We start from the raw sequence: 17,649 nt of genomic DNA, 5'->3' as shown, positions 1-17,649 counted from the left end.
TGTGTGTGAAAGCGGGATCAAGAGCATGAGGAAAAGGAGAGGAATTGGAAATAGACCTGTAGTGAAATAAAGATGTTCACGGTGATATAATAGTGATTAAAAAAACTATGTATGATAGAATGTATTGTCTGTGATTTCACTCATGAATGTTTTCCAGAAATACCTAACAACATATATTAGACTTCATCTACATAGGAGATCTCCATGCATGACTTACCAAGATAATATATACTAATTCTTGATGTTCGGAAAGAAAGAGAAAATACAAATTTCTGGGAGATGAGAGAGAGCGGACAGATTTAAATATGTTTCTTTTGAACTAATGAACTATGATTATTTGAACTAATTTGGATGAACTATAGGACTTAAACAGTCGAACTTGAGTGTGGAACTTTGTTCTAAGGAGTTGAACCTAAAGTCTAAAACCAAAATCGTCTCTGGACTTCAGACAGAAATGTCTTGATTTTTCTAATAAGGTATTGTCATTTTTCTAGATATTAAGAAAGACACGTTTTATTTTTTGAAACATGACTGGGTAATTTGATTCGTAGCAGTACATATAAGAGGAGGGCCACAGGCATCACAGGAGGCAGCTATTATGAAGGTACTGGTCTCAGACTCTACAAAACCCACTCAGGGATGCGGCTGCTCAATCATCAGCTAATCTTTATATTATTATTTATTTATTGTATTGAGAAGACAAAGCATCAATGTAAAAGGCAACTGGGAGCCTGAAGTGGATTGGGGGGCATACAACAAGTAATAAAATCTTTGCATGCTCACTGTGAGCACTGCTGCATTTTCATTCTCAAACGTCAAAAAGTGTGATGCTTCGAGGGCCCCTGACAGTCTCGAAGAGGGGTCGTAAGTTAGCTCTGGAGTTGTACTTGTTTTAAGTCGTGTGCATTTCTGTGTTTATTTGAAGGGAAGGTTCTGACGCATACTGGCGCAACAACAGACAAAGGCAACGAGAAACAGATTGGTGGGTTAGAGGTAAAGAAAAAGGGAGGGGATATATGGACAAAGTGCTTTCTGACACATCTTTATGGTTGCAATATGATACTACATACAACTGATAAAAAAAAAATGCCTTACAGTAAATCAAGTACTAATGCAACCAGATAAGTTCTTATTCCGAAATCAACTTCTGGCATGTCTGAAACCAAGGGGAATAAAAAAAAAAAAAGTAAGCAGAGCAGCAAAGCGTACAGCAGTTCTGATTTCACTGACTTTTAACTACACCGGTTCTTATTTGGTTTGCCGGCTTGTCTGGCAGCGTTAGCTTGGAGGATCCCAGAGAACCGAGAGTTCCAATTAATTTCCTCTGGGGGTCTTTGCAAAGCAAAGGAGGACAATTTAATGTCCTAGCATCCCATGCAAACCTGACTTTCTGCTGTCCAAGCAGAGTGAATGAAGTGTGAAAAGACCATCTGGAAAACATGAAGGGAGATCCAGGAGATGCAAGGATGAGTGGAGAAAGATAGAGACAGATGGAGGTATAGAGAGAAGAAAGTGTTGCTTTTTTCTCTTCTACCGTGTCGAAAGCTGAATTTTAGTTTTTCTGCATTTGTTGTTTTGATATAATAGATCACTGCATTTTATATGCTTTATCTAATGGGATGTGAAATCATGTATGGCTCCTTAATGGTGTTCCTCCTCTTTTTTTCCTCTGAGAACGTATTTGATAGTGTCAGTCCAACCAGTTTAGTTCCTAAATAATAAGTCCTCACTTATGCTCCCTTTACACATCCTTTACTCATCTCCATGCATAAATGCAAAATACTGTATTGTGTGTGTATTTATGCTGTTGATGTCTAGTTTTATAGTGTTTTATATGTTATTTGTTCTGGTTTTATAGAGATTTTTGACTAAAAATGAGCCTTAGGTTTCATTGATCGGTACCTAGCTGTCCCATAAATACATCCATTAAGTCCTGGTTTGACTTGTTCTCTATCCTAAATCACATCCCATGTCATTTGTGTAAAACAGTGTAATTTTACACGTATTTACTCTATGGGAAAGATTATTTATTCCTGTTGTTTTTGAGGAAGAATACACTATATTATATATTATCTGCAAGAGCAGATTGACAAATAGCGCAAGACTCTGTTGGGCAATTAAGAACCAGGACTCCACAGAATGTCTGTATTACACTCGTGTTGACAGCTTGTTAAGGTTTTTGAGGCTGTACACAATTTTATTCCACTATATATCAGAGACTTGCTGCTTTCCGCTTAATATGTCTTCAAGACTTGCAGTTATCAAGCTTTCCATGTTTGTGATTCAGGTCAGCAATGAATGTTTTGTAGATATTTTGATTCCCAGAAGCATTTTTTTACACTGTTCATTTGTTACCCTTTGAGCTCAATGGATTTTTGGTCTGGTTCCAGTCCTTTTCTTTAGGCTTTTAGCAGAGTAATGTCATGTCTTAGAAAAGAATATCCCATATTTTTAGTATCAGAATGAGATGAACATCTTAGAAATCCCATCAGCTTGAGTTGTACTTTGAATGTTGTTTCACAATGTTCATGTCCACAGATTTTTATCTCAAAGAAAATATATTGGCACTTCAGACAAGCAAATATTGTTCGGACATTCTGATCCAAACTGATTGTAAAAGGAAATTACTTTGCAAACCAAAATGATTGTAAAGACAGCTTCTCTTTGATTTTGAAGTGAATTTTAGGTGAACTGTGAATATGCCACAGGGAGGAAATGTTCATCAACTGGTTAGGATCAAATAAAATAGACCTGCTAATGCTACCAGAAGGTGGCGATACAGGCAGTGCTACCCAAATAGAGTAGAAGAAGACATGCTGCCTATCAATGAAAAACAGAGTTCTAGATGAATCAGCTATCAGCTTTATTTGGAAAAGTTGTAATTGCCCTTAAGTAGCAGCAACTGTGGCTCAGGTTTCATCTCAAGACAACAAAGTTTGTGAATGTCTGTGAAAACGCTACTGGAAGCAGCTGGTGAGTTTACATGAGTCTAAGGTTACATCAGAGCTCATTCGAATTAACATCCATCTTAACTGTTGCAAATTTAATCTTTCCAAATAGACAAAAAAAACATTTCAAATGAGCTTTTTTTTTGTAAATGTTTTTTTTTTTATGTTTTCACCATTCATTGTTAGTGCAGTACTTAAAACTATGTACCAAATATAGTGATGGAAACCCTACTAATAATGAGGGGTGACGACAGGAAGGCTCGTTGAGGTGGTGGGAGTCAGCTGCGGGCCACACCTGAGCTCATGCCCGATCTGTTTACATTCCACTTAATTTGTACCATGACAAATCCTAGTAAATGATCCATTAGCGGTTCCTGATTGTGCAGTCAGTTATCATCAGATTACTGTGACACAGGAGAACATTAAGAAACACCATAATTGCAACACAAGACCTGCGGTTTACATGAGCTGCTTTTTTTTAATAGCTAATAGTGATTTCTGTACATTTATTGGAAGAATGGCAATATAGAAAGGGGTGAAAGAAGTCTATCATCTGTTCTCTTTTGGTGTTAGTGTATAGCATTGATATATTTCTTATTAAAACATCCTGACCTTTTTATTACGTGAAAACACAGTGCATAAGTAACATCTATCATAAGTCCATACATGTATGGTCTGTTTTTCAGATGCGTAATGTTGCTGAAAGCACAAGCAGGTTTATTGATCCAAATTGTTTCCATCCAGGGATAAGAGTCATATTGCCAAAATTGCAGATGCTGTTACTGTCTTTTTTGTACCACTTTAGATTCTCATATCCAAGCATTTTCAGCAGAAAAAAAATTGTACCTGCATATTTTTCTTATAGGTGTCAGGTGTAGGCATGCTCTCTAAGAATCATTCCCTTAAAAAAAATGTCAGATTTGATTTGTTGGCTGTTAGATATGAGGAAAAGAAAAGCAGTCAAGGGGAACAGAAAGGTGTGATGATATAAATGGGAGCAGACGGAGAGAGTAACAGACCCAGGTTAGATATTTTTGACCATTTTATTTAAACCTGCTCAGAGCACCAGCAGGTTAGGTTCACAGCATTAAAACAGCTCAAATAGTGCCAAGTCAAGTTGGCAGCCACAGAAATGTTCAGCAAACTGACATTCAAATACTTTAAAATGATATTCTAATAATCTGGATCTCATTGTATTGTTCAGTATGGCAAATCCCACCCATCTGGCACAGAGGCAGAGCCACCACAAATCATAAAAACTATTGTCAAAAATGATTTGGCTCTGTTTTTTGGGCCTTGGTGGGAAGAAAGGAGAGGAGAGATGGAAAAACAGAAGAGTGTTCCTCTCTGTTGTGAGTCTCTAGCTCCCCCAGTGGGGCAGCTGGGGCGTCTCTCAGGCCTGCTCTATCCATTTGTCATGTTCTTATCTGACATCCATTAAAACATAATGGAGAGCAGATGCACTGGAGATGGATAGCTAACCAAAACACCCACCCACGCACACGTACACACACACGCTGAAACACGCACAGACATCTGCAGCATCCATAAAAGTAGGTCTAATTACATAACACTTGCCCTGCTCACTGTGGAACACTGGCAACGAAGCCCAGCTTTCCTAAATCAAGAGATGCTGGGGTGATAAGTGACACGCACATGGTGACATGTACACTCACACACACTTAAACAGAAGGATTCGCATGCAAACAACTTTTGCACACACACACGAAGCTGATTAAATGGTCACTGGCAGGAAAACCCAGTCAGTCACACATTCAGATACAGTGATGTAGCGATGGGGAAATGGAATAACAATTAGTGCAACGCCTTGGGACAGAAACGCCTTTAAACTGCTGAGAATGCAGAGTCATCAACCAGGAATAGATCATCAAGGAAAAGAGAGGAAGAGGGGAAAATGTGCACCGTCACCGCAAGCAATCCACCTTTGTGAACAAAGGTCATCGCTGACAACACAGCAGGGGAACGAGGCAGAGAGAAGACAGGGCGGAATAGAAAGAGCAGATGGAGAAAAACAGATAGAAAGGGAGTAAAACAATAAGGACGTCAGTGTGAAATGGATAGGCTGCAGGTCAAGGCAGGCAGCAGAAGCAACAGCCCCCCAATTGCAATGATGATGATGATGATGATAGGTCTTGATTGGAGGTAAAGGGCTAGTGCAGTGGGGACAGGGCCAAAACAGCCGTCCATTAATATAGAAACAAATGTTGTTATGAGTACAGTTTGTCCCCTGATCTCATCCTGCAGCCTCTCATGTCTGGGCCTTTAGCCATACCACCAGTCTATTGGTAAAGCACGCGCACATGCACACACACAGAAAAACACATAAACACAGACACATCCAAGAGCAGAAATCACTGAGAAAAATCCACACGTCGTCACATTCATTAACTCTCTCAGTCAATAAAAGACACACGCAAATGTATGAAGACAGTGACACACCCTTTACTATTTAACCATGATGCAATATGTGAGAATTCTCACTTCATGGAAATATGTCCAGAAAAGCAGAGTAAAGAAAAATAGTAAGATATAGGCTGCAAGTCGTGCTATTAAAGCGATGGATGTCATGGCCGTGGCAGGAAAATCAGATGATAAATCTATGGAGGGAGGTATGTTGGGGTGTGGGATTTTGGCGAGGGAGAACCCTGTTCAAACCCTGTTGCCAGCACTGACTGAAGATCGCCGTTTTGATGGCTGTTGCAGCGGGATGCGGCTGTTTGTTTCCTGCGCCAACCGCGAGTCAAAACACTGTTTTAAAAACCACGATTTTCCAGTAACCTTTACAAAACTGCTCATTTGAACCCAAACCATGATCTTTCCCTAACCCAAGTGTTTCTGTGCCGAAACCCAACCAGACCATGACCAAAATGTTGACACATCATAAAACATCATTATTTTTCCACAGTGATTTATAATAGGACACGTGCTTACAGTATGTATCAGAAGGTCGGAACAAACGACTTAAATGGGTTTTTTTGAGAGGGTGGAGGATTTAATGAGAAATACAGCGCTGCTGCTGCTGCTGCTGAAAAGTGTTGAGCCGCCTTTCAATTTTTTTCTAAGAAGGCTTCCGGGCCGGACAGTAGATAAGGAAACTATCTCAGTTGGTGTGTTTATATGCACAGTTGCTGGATCAGATCATTTAATTGGACCTCTGTCAACCCAGTAAACAGGAACTGCCAAAGAATTGAGTTTACGCATCTTTAAAGTTAGGTGGTGGTCTGGCCCCTGACAGCTGCTTGTACTGGTACTTCTTCACCTTTTGCATCACAAACCAAAACAAGTAAACTGGCAGCATCCTTGGTTTGGGTTTCCTTGCCATGCACTTTGCCTCTTCTTTTCATAAATGCTCATGAGGTTGAGTGTAGGCCTTCTCACTCTTTAATAGATGGGAGGTTTCAGGGTTGACTTGGACTGATTTGTATAGAATTATGTGACCCTAGCAGCACTCGAGCTGGGTTTGGGTCTGAGTCAGAACCCACAGTTGGACAACTGGATACATTTTGACATGCCATTGATCACATGTTTGGCATAATTCCTAAAACAACACAGAGTCAAGCCTCTGTTGGGCCCATTTTAGCCACATGGAAATCTCACATCCACTTCAACTGGATACAAAATTAGAAAATGTATCTGGTAGTTCAATTGATATGTAATGTTTACCGTCAAAACTGACAGACGACTCATATCCCAGGCAGGATTCCCATCTGGGCAAATTTTGTAGCTGCCAAGCAGACAACTAGGAGCCCCCAAGGTTTAGTCCATACAGTAGCAGTTACTCCTATATAAATCAACATGTATACATTTCCACCACTCAAACTGTCTTGAAGAGGGACTAGAGTTAATATTTGGTTGGTTTATTGTGCCTTTTTTTTTTGCTGTTGGGTGTTGTTTTAAATAAAACAATGCCCAAAAAAAGTTTAAACCATGATTACCTGAAGCCCAAATTGACGTATATAACTTGTTTTGATCAAAAGATTAAAAAAAGTTGAGTTTACTGTCATGGTTAACTAGCAAATACTGACAATGAAGAAGCTAGTATTTGCCCGGAAAACAATTTAATTTTTCGTTATGTCAAACAGATTGACAAAAGAATCACGGATCTGACAAAACACAAAATAAACTACGACTGATACAAGTAACAGGTGTGAAATCTGATGGCAGGGAAGGAGCTGAGAGGCTGAGAATCACTGAGAACAGAGCTGTGACTGACAACTGTTTAACTGACAAGACAGGTCAATCACTGAAAAAAGGCAGGGAACAGACAAAGACAGGAAGTACAAAGCAAATGAAGGCACAGGAAGGCTGTGATGTCAAAATAACAGGAACTGACTAGAAACACAAGCTTAAAAAAGGAAAAAAAAGTGAAACCATGATATACGAGTGTGAAAATGTTCTCTTCTGCCATGATAATACCCTATTTAACAAGTTTGGTGAAATTTTATCCAATAGGTTGTGAATAGTCCTTCCAGATTAACAAATACCAGACAAAATGTTAAAAAAAAGGAAAAATAACTGTCCTAACTATCTTTGCATTGTTTCCATGGACCTGTCACCAATGCCATCCATCCATCCATTTTCTTCCGCTTATCATATTAAGGGTCACGGGGGGGGGGGGGTCTCGAACCCAAAACCTTCTTGCTGTGAGGCGACAGTGCTAACCACTGCATGCCACCCTGTCACCAATGCATTTTTTGCAATGTGGGTTGAACTTCTGTTACTAGGAGGCATACAATTATATATTATTCAATCATATCGACAGATAAATGGATCGTTTACATGGGACACATGTATGACTTTAATGTCTTTTTTTCCTGCACAGAGTCAGATAAGCCTCTTGCCAAAAAACTGCACTTCAAGCAGAGAGGAAGTCCTTTTTTGCTGAATAATTTCAGCCAGCATGTATTCCTGCTGTAGGTGAGGACAAACAAGAGTCGACCTGCTCCACTCATGGATTATTAATACATGCCTGTACTTGTTTAATGAGGCTGGTTGGTCTGTAAACAACTGTAGCAGGTTTAGTATGGGTCACCTCATGACAGATGAGGGAGGTGAGCTGGGATCTTGAGGGGATCATATGTACAATTTGAATGTTGTCATCCACAGCCTACAATAAACAAATGCCAAAAAAAAAACACTATCATATATCAGAAATGTTTTTTTATATTTAATACTGTGCTGCAGGTGTATTTAGAGCAATAGTAGGAAGACAGAAAATAGATAGATAGATAGATAGATAGATAGATAGATAGATAGATAGATAGATAACACAAACAGTTGCATATGTGGAGATTTGAGGTAGAAGCCTGTAGTTGCAGCTTGATTTTGGTTACAGAGGTCATAGCTGCATTCCCCACATCACCCTAATTGAGGTATTTCCCCATTAGGATGTCCTCAAGCAAGGAGCATGACCCATTACTACGTCATAGTTCACATCGTTATGGACATTGATGAAAAATCAAGAAGGCACTAAGTGAAAAACTTTTGAACAACTGATGATATGATAGGAGAAATAAACCAGGCTTATAATTAGAAATCTTTTAATAGATGACTGTTGTTGGACCAGCTTTATATCTCTCAAAGCTAAAACCAAACCTGTTTACACTGGTAATATGATGACCAAAATGCTCCAGTACAAAAATAAGTGTCTCCAGGGACTGATTGTGCGGGTAAGTCATATGGGAAACCCAGATAATATGAGTCCGCTCATAAATTTGCAGCTTTCCAGGGGAATGGCTCTTTGGGCAGCAATGATTGACTGCGGCTCCAAGGGTCATTATTTTCTGGATGAGTGGTTACGTCTGAGAGGAGACAGCGGATAACTCATGCCTCAAGGACCGGATCTATAAATCTGTGTGTTTATCCCACTGAGCCTGAATACAATACATGTGTATGTCTGCATATCCGTGAGATGCTTCAAGGCAAATTGATGCTGCTGTGGACCTTGCTCCTGCTTGCCAATCAATACATTCTCACATAATAACACACATTTAAAACACTTAAATACCCACAAACTGAGTCCTGGTGGTGTTACTTACCTCTGACCCTCTGTGATTGGTGGATTGTGAAGATTAGCATCTGAATCCTGCAGCCATGAGAGGTATGATGCCCCAGAAGCCACAGGTAGAGGGTTAGCTTGACTCACCAAGTACTGAAGTGCATTTACCAATATATGTTTATTACAGCATAGCAGGCAATTTATGTAATGTAATATCATGGTATATACAGGAATCCCTTGGGGAAAAGAAAGTCTAAATGCGTTGTACTTTTTCACATTTTTTAACTGAATGGAAATCATGTTGTGAAAAATATATATTAAGTACAGTAGCCCAGGTGTGCTCATTTGAATATTTCCTCAAAGAGCACCAGCCCAGAATTTTGCATCATCATGGGTTCACACAGACAAAGACAAAGGGAATTTAACAATGGGTTTTAGGTTATTGCCAAAAACAAACACTTGGATCGAGGAAAGCTTGACAATTTTTTTCACCAAAGAAGTATGCAGTAATGATACAAAGCCAATTTTATTCTATAAATCAACTACACCATGGATGCATGACCTTAACATTACCACAAGTAGCTTTGGGCTTTTTCTGTTTTCACAATGTCATTTAACATTTGCGATGATGACCTCAATAGTGCCGCTTACCACGTGTGTCCACTGGTTCCATTTCAGGTGCAAAACTTTTTTACATCCGTCCCCTGCACAGTTGTCGGCCTCACTGGCAGCTTCTTAGATGTGTTGCGTTTTGCTGGCCCAATTTTGCAAACTTTTTCCAGATTCAGTTGATTTGTTTGTTGTCTCCAGGTTTCTGTGTTTCCATCATGTACTCAAAGAGTAGGTAGATACAAAGTGTCATTTTCTGTCTGTTTTTGCAATGGGAAATCTGCACTCATTGTTTAATTTTAAAATTGACTATATTGACATATATTTTGACAAAAAAATAGGTCACTGCAGATAGATATTTGTATATCTATGGTTATTCTTTCTGTACTTTTTGTAAGGCTTTGGTGAGACAGTTGTATTATCCCTCCATCCCTCCCTCCATTTTCTATCTCTTATCCTGTTTAGGGTTGCAGGGGGGCTGGAGCCTATCCCAGCGGCCTTTGGGCCAGAGGCGGGGTTCACCCTTGACGGGTCGCCAGTCCATCACAGAGCCAACACAAATAGACAGACAACCATTCACACTCACAGCTACACATACTGTCAGTTTAGACTCACCGATTAACCTCGTCCCCTCTTGCTTGTCTTTGGACTGTCTGAGGAAGCCGGAGTACCCGGAGAGGACCCATGTAGGCACAGGAAGTACAAAGACTTCATGCTTGAGCTGGGGACATTCTTGCTGTGAGGTGACAGTGCTAACCACTGCACCGCCGTGCCACCAGCAATTGTATTTTTTGAGAGTTAAATAAACAAAGATGGGGGGGGGGGGGGGGACAGTTCACAGCAATAGTTAAAATGAGGGTTTCCACATCTGTCTACATTTGTGAATAATTGCACGTTTTATGAAATTAATACGTTTTAACAAGTGCTATTTTTGCACGCAATTTATATAACTTTTTAAAGAACTTTTCACTTTTACTTGAAAATACATTTTCAGTACAGTGAAACTGTTTGCTAACATATTTGCCATATCAACATAAAGTCAGGGATGTTGTTTATTTCTCTATGGTCACAACGTAATAGTTGTCTGGTTCTTCCCGATTTTCCTGAATCAGAATTGATCACCTACTGTAATTGGACTCATTTTTACATCCATCCATTTTCTTTACTGCTTATCCGTTCAGGGTCGGGGGGGTGGGTGGCTGGAGCCTATCCCAGCTGACTTTGGGCGAGTGGTGGGGTTCACCCTGGATGGGTGGCCATTCCGTCACAGGGCCATCAGAAGCAATTAGGGGCTCAGTATCTTGCTCAAGGATACTTTGGCATGGTCACCAGGGGAAGCGAGGATCAAACCAGCGACCCTGTGGTTGCTAGATGGCCACTCTGAACTCATTTTAATAGATTTTATACCTTCATTTCTACAAAAGTCAGTTTGGATCAAACAGCCTGCTGGTTTCATCCTCTGTGTATTCACACATGGTTTTGTGTGCATAACTGTCACATTACATGCACTCCTCATAACTGACTTTACTGGTTACCAACTGATGTTCAGAGACATGAACAGGCCTGTGGTCGGAGCATTGAGGATGACTCACTTACCATAATAACAGACTCTGCTGTGATTTGCCTAAATCAATCAAACCTCGACAACTACAGGCAGCCTTCTTTGACCTTATAAAACTGAGATTCAAAGTGCATTTTTTGAAACCTGCTCACATGAAAATTCACTTGTCAAAGATAAAAACAGAAAAAGAAAACAATATTCTGTTCTGAATTTATGTATTTTCATTTGCATAATGCGTTTTAGGGGATATTTTGTTCGGCAGCCATATTGTACGACTTGTTTATAACAATGTGACCACAATTTAATGTGAAGCAGTGTCAGTATTTGATGTTAAATCCCAGTCCCTTTTCTTCTTTCTTTATGTTCTGTAAATAGCTGCAAATGTTCTTAACCGCTCACACAGGTAGTAAACAGGGACACACACTCAATGGCTTGATGATGGGCAGCAGCAACAACTTTTCTCTGTGAATGTTAGAAAGTGGTGGCAGATCGAAAAAAAGCATTGTCGTTATTGTAACGATACAGCAGGACAAAGTGATAGATGTTCTGGTTCAATGTTCTCCAGCTGCTTCAGTTTCCTCCCTCACTTGTCTCCCTCTCAGCAAGATGTCTTTCATGCCATTGTGGAGGTGGCATGGAGGAAACACAATGAAAAAAAGCATGAACCCAAACTACACTTCCCTTGGCCCCTTGTGGGAGTAGACGCTGGAGACCTCAGCACCCACACATAACAATTCACAGTTGAGAGCACAAAGACAAAAGCTAGTCTTGTTGATACATACATTGACCCGCTTGCTACTTCCTGGTTATACCATTACATTTACATTCTTTGTGTGTTACAGGCAAGTAGATGGAGATCAGAGAAAAAACGTTTCAGTCTGGAAGACAGTGGAGGCAATGAATCAACAACAGGTTATTTTTTATAACTTTATTTACCAAAAATACAGAAACATATAGAAGACGAGGAAGACAAGGGATGTGTGGGTCAGGCTGTCATAAAATGTTTAGTGTGTGTGTGTGTGTGTGTGTGTGTGTGCGTGTGCGTGTGTGTGCGTGTGTGTGCGTATGTGTGCATGTTGGCTGACCACACCAAAATATCCATCTCATCAAAGGCAAAACATTTACAACTAGATGCCCCTCTATGCACCTCTAAAGGTGCATTCACACCTTTCTTATTTAGTTCAGTCGTGTCCAACTCTGGTTTGTGTCCCCCCTCTGTGCGGATAATTTTTGCAGTGTGAACCCACAATAATCAGGTGTGCACTGAAACTGTACCAAATAAGTAGACCTTGTCTTGCTGTACTCTGTCAAAGAGGTGGTCTCACGGTTAGAAAGCGGTCCCAACCAACTTCTAATGTACTCTTGTACGCTGCATTTTGGGAACATCAGACAATTCAGACTGTGGCAGTAAGTGATGAAGATTTGGCCTGGTTTGGCATACCAGGTAATTACCTCATTCAAACTGCACTGGAGGGGAAATACTCCAAATTAACAGATTCATTTCAGCTGATTTAGACCAGAGCACACAAACTATAGGTGTGAAAAGTATCCTCAGAGAAAATCTTCAAAATAAAGTGATTTTGGAATGATTTTGTAACTAGTTCTGAGAAGGGAGGATATGTGAATGTCCTTTGCTAACAAGTCAGTGCTGATTCTTGGGTCAGACAGTTGTTTGAAATTTGCATCCAAATTTTTAGTAGAAACTTACTACTGGTGGTCATGCATGTGCATCCACACATGCAAAGGAGGGCAACCAATTTCTTTTTTCAATAGGTCACTTGGTAGTCAGAGTTCTTCATCATTAGTTAGTCCCTTTAAACCAAGAAATTTGATTTTTGATGGACTGTGTAGCTATTTAAAACAATAAATACCCCAAATCCCACCAACACTTGTTTACATCATTAGTTCACCCCAGGCGGCTCTGTACAGTACATAGCAATTACAGCAACCACCCACCTGAACACACACACACACACACACATACACACACACACACACACACACATACACACCTGGCCATGACCCCACTATTCATCTGTTTTATCTCCTCCTCCTCCTCCTCCTCCTCCTCCTCCTCTTCTCAGAGAGTTCAGATTACAGGCCCATCTGATAGTGGTAAACACTGTGGTTTAATCCTGGGTAGGGCCTGTGTGTGTGTGTGTGTGTGTGAGAGAGAGAGAGAGAGAGAGAGAGAGAGAGAGAGAGAGAGAGAGATGGCAGGAGTTTTCTTACAAGCCATTCTGCTTTAAGGACTATAGCACTCACAGACAGACACACACACACTCTCTTGCCTGTGTTTTTAGATTATAGGCTGGTTTGTTTTCCTCGTCTCCTTAATTCGATTTTCAAGCATACACGTGGTCGGCGCTATATGTTTAACTCCATCATACATTAGGTCATGGTCTGTTCAGCTGTGATATCCAGACCGTTCTAACCCTGCATTCAAGCCATCCAATTACAGTAATCCTATTGATCCAAAACACACCTAACCCCACCATTACATCTTATCTCCGAGATCGACCACTAACGGCGATGCAACCTCTCACTGTGTACATTCATGCGGTGAATCGTCTCTCCATGCAGGGCTTCATATTTATTAAAGATGACAAGTCCCATCCAAATCAGTCCCTTTGCTGAAGCCTCCTCCCTTCAGAGTTTGGGTTGGAGCGAGAAAAGACAAACCCAATAATGCTGTAGAAATGTTGCTGTGGTTATGTACAGCTGTCTACGGTACAGACATGCAGGATTTATGTTTGCATGCTAGTCTGGTATCACCAGGGGAGGGTAAAAAAAAGCTGCTGGATGAAGCAGATGTTGATCTTTTTTTAAGCAAAAAAAAAAACAAGTTTAAAATGGCTGGGGAGAATGTCACACAAGATATGTCAACTCATCCCGATGTTCTGACGGCTTGTAATGATGGAAAAATATTTGGTCCTGATGTGTTTGAATCATGAGTAACATTACTTGTTCACATTTGGCAAACCACCAATGCAGGTGACAACTCAGCAGTTCTTCTATTATTGCAAGAGTAGTAATGAATGATACCACAAAGTGAAGAAAGTATAAGCAAATAATACATAAATGAATCTTTTATAAGAGGATCATTTCATCCTGGACAAGCCAGTGAGCCGGGTGGCATGGTGATGCATTGTCGCCTCACAGCAAGAAGGTTCTCAGTTTGAGTCCCGGCTCGGGCATGTCATCTTTCTGTGTGGAGTTTGCATGTTCTCCCTGTGCCTGTGGGTTCTCTTCGGGTACCCACAGTCCAAAGACATCAAGAGGGGACGAGGCTGACTGGATACTCTAAATTGACTGTAGGTATGACTGTGAGAGTGAATGGTTGTCTGTCTATATTTGTTGGCCCCGCAATGGACTGGCAACCTGTCCAGGGGGAACCCCGCCTGTACTCCCACTGTAGTATGAGGCAGCTGCTGCTGCATCAGAGGACATTATTCTCCTCTCCTGGCCTCTGTGTTACAGTTGCAGCATGCTTACCTTGCACACACCTCTCCACATTTTTACATTTTAAGCACGCAACTGACTTATCATCAAGCTGATACTATATGTATTTTATCTTGATGTTTTGGACCACAATTGGGTGCGTTACGCCCCTCCCCAAGCTAAGCCTGACCTCTCACTGACTTCAGTGACAGTACCAGTGAGTCAGAGAGGAGCAGAAATGGAATGAATTCAGCAAGGATTTACAGACTGTCTTTTTTTTCATTTACAGTGAAAAAAGATAAAGTCAAAAAATAAGGGAAATGATTTGGGTTAGTTTAAGAGTTCTGTGTGTGAAATGACATCTGTGTGAAGACATCATCCCCATGGAGAGGTTTGGCTGAGAAAGTACTCAAGTGTATTCATGGAGCAACCTCCAGTTCATCAGAGATGAACAAATGGTTGTCCTTTCAATACAATACTGCATGTGTGTCTGAGGTAAAAACATTTTAGAGTTAAATGGACTTTTTTTTATATACTCCCCAGGGATTTAGACCCAGGTCTTTTCTTTGCATAATTACTAGACCATCTAAATTTATGCTGCAGAGGACTTACAAAGTTCAGGAGAGGCTTGCTCCCTAAACAGATAAACACCATTTGAGAGCAATCCTCCTGAGCTGAGTGTTGACGGACAGGCCACATACCAGCGTGACAGGCCTGTTACCAGAAACCGAGTCCTGTGATCACCCGCAAGAGATGGGTGGGACTCTCCTCTGCTGCTACAAGAGCGCTGAGAGATGAACAGATTGGAAGATGAGGGAGCCAGATTCTTCAAGCACAGTCACACACAAACACACACCTGAGATCAAATCATCACCTGCAAGATTGATGGACATGCAGATTGTATCTGTGTGTTCCTCTTCACACATACACACACGCACACACACACACACACACACACACACACACACACACACACACACACACACAGTCCATATGTAAAAACCACTAAAATGAGTGTGAGTTGCAAATGCAGAACCAATGAAGATGTAATTGAATAAGCTTCAGCAAAAGGTACCATGATTTAAACCAGACCTGTGGAGGATAGAGGTCATGTCAGGTAAGTGATGACGTCACACAAGAGTGTGTGGCCTCTTGTACACTCCAAAGCAAGCAAATATTTTTTTAAGGCAGGTTCATTTAATATGTTGCCATCCATGAGGCCACTGCATCTGCTGCTACCAGCTAGAGAACACACATACAGTACATACACAAAGAAGTACACAATGTACTTTTCATGCCTTCAAACACACACACAAATACACACGTACACACACACACACACACACACACACACACAAGCAGTGGCACATGGAGTCAGGAGGCAGGCATTCTCTTGTAGGCATTCTGTGGGCAGCTTGGGCTCTTTAGTGGTCAAGGCAGATGCAGACAGTCAGAATAAGAGCGACATGGAAATCTAAGGCCCTCATTAGTACAGATGATTCAGCCCCTTTTCACAGGACCATTCTGTGTGTGTGTGTGTGTGTGTGTGTGTGTCTGTCTGTCTGTCTGTATGTGTATATGTGTGTAAATGTGTGTGTCTTACTGTGTGTATGTGTGTAAATGTGTGTGTGTGTGGTTTGAGGGGAGGCGTGAGAGCATCTTCCTGTATTACATGCAATGGAAAGGTTGTGACCTCCTCTATTTGCAAACAGTTCTTAAAGTAAATGTGTTTCCTACGTAGGTGCCAGGAACTAATAGTATTATTACACTGGCCGTTACTGACGTCATGTTTTCCTCCTCGGGCTCATCCTCCTGTGACTATTTCAACATCAACTGCTTTAAATGCACACTTAGAGTTATAGACAGCTACTGAAGCTCCTGAGGTTAGGGGTCACAGAGGGAGGCTACAGGTGACCACAGACGTGCCTGTGTAATCGTAGAGGTGGATTTTACTGGTAACAGAGGGTCAAAGGTCAACACAGCAACTGCCAGACAACACCAGCAGTAAACTAGTGGTAGTCAGAACAACACTTAAATCATAGAGGAGATGGACTGTGTTTTTTTTGCACTAATAATTAACATTTTGATCATAATGGAACTTGTGTGTTTTAAAAGAAAATAGTTGTAACATGGTATTTTCACTGGCAAGTTATCTAAATGACTAAGATGGAGGTTAGCATCACTAAATCTGAGGCTACGGTTAGCATCGGGCAACCAGTGCATTGCTCAATCAAAGTAGGGAATGGGTCCATACTTTCAAGATAGGCCATTCAAGCATCTCTGGGTGAAATGAAATGTGAGATACACTGGCTTTACTGCACTTGTGTGACGACATAGTGCTAAGCAAAAGGTAAAACAATTTTTGTTTCTAAATACGACTCATGACCAAAAGAACAAGATGAACTTTTCAAAATGGATTTTCTCTAAAGTGTGGCTGGCATATCTTCTCAGAAGAAGGTCAGCTGTTCAGTCATCTGTGAGGGACTCAGTGTAGGGTGAGTGGTTCAAGAATCCGTTGCCTGCCTGGTCGTCTTTTCAGGGAGGTGTTCCAGGCACGTTCAGCAGGGAGGAGGCCCCAGGGCAGACTGAGGACAAGGTGAAGGTATTATGTCTGGCCAGTGGACACCTCTTGCTTCCCCAGTCAGAGCTGACAACCTGGCTAGGGAAATGGAAGTCTAGGGTCCCCTGCTGGGACTGCTACCTCAGTCACGAAACTTAAGATAAGCAGTTGAAGATGGAGAGTCGTACTGGACCGTGTATGCTTCTCTATTCAACAAAAAGTTTCTCATTTCCTTCAAGTTGAGACTGTAACAGCGGCCCCAAACTTCTATAACTTCTGCAAGTTATACTAGAAATGTTGAAAGTGGTCATAAACAGCAATCAAACTGCACATCCGTTCTTCGCTACCATGAACGAGTGTGAAGAGTTGGTCGTTTTCTGGCTGACTGCGCTCTGTGAACAAACACCAAATCAAACATGAATTAACTTTCTTGTGTTAGCTCAAATCATAGTGTCTGTGGAATACGGAGCATACGGCTGGATTCTACACAGCGATGGACTTTGCACATGAA

Source organism: Aulostomus chinensis, chromosome 16, assembly GCF_037954235.1.
Source record: "Aulostomus chinensis isolate RoL2024-O1b breed Wild chromosome 16, RoL_Achi_v1.0, whole genome shotgun sequence".
In the NCBI taxonomy this organism is placed as follows: Eukaryota; Metazoa; Chordata; class Actinopteri; order Syngnathiformes; family Aulostomidae; genus Aulostomus; species Aulostomus chinensis.
Note: the sequence above shows the minus strand (reverse complement) of the source record.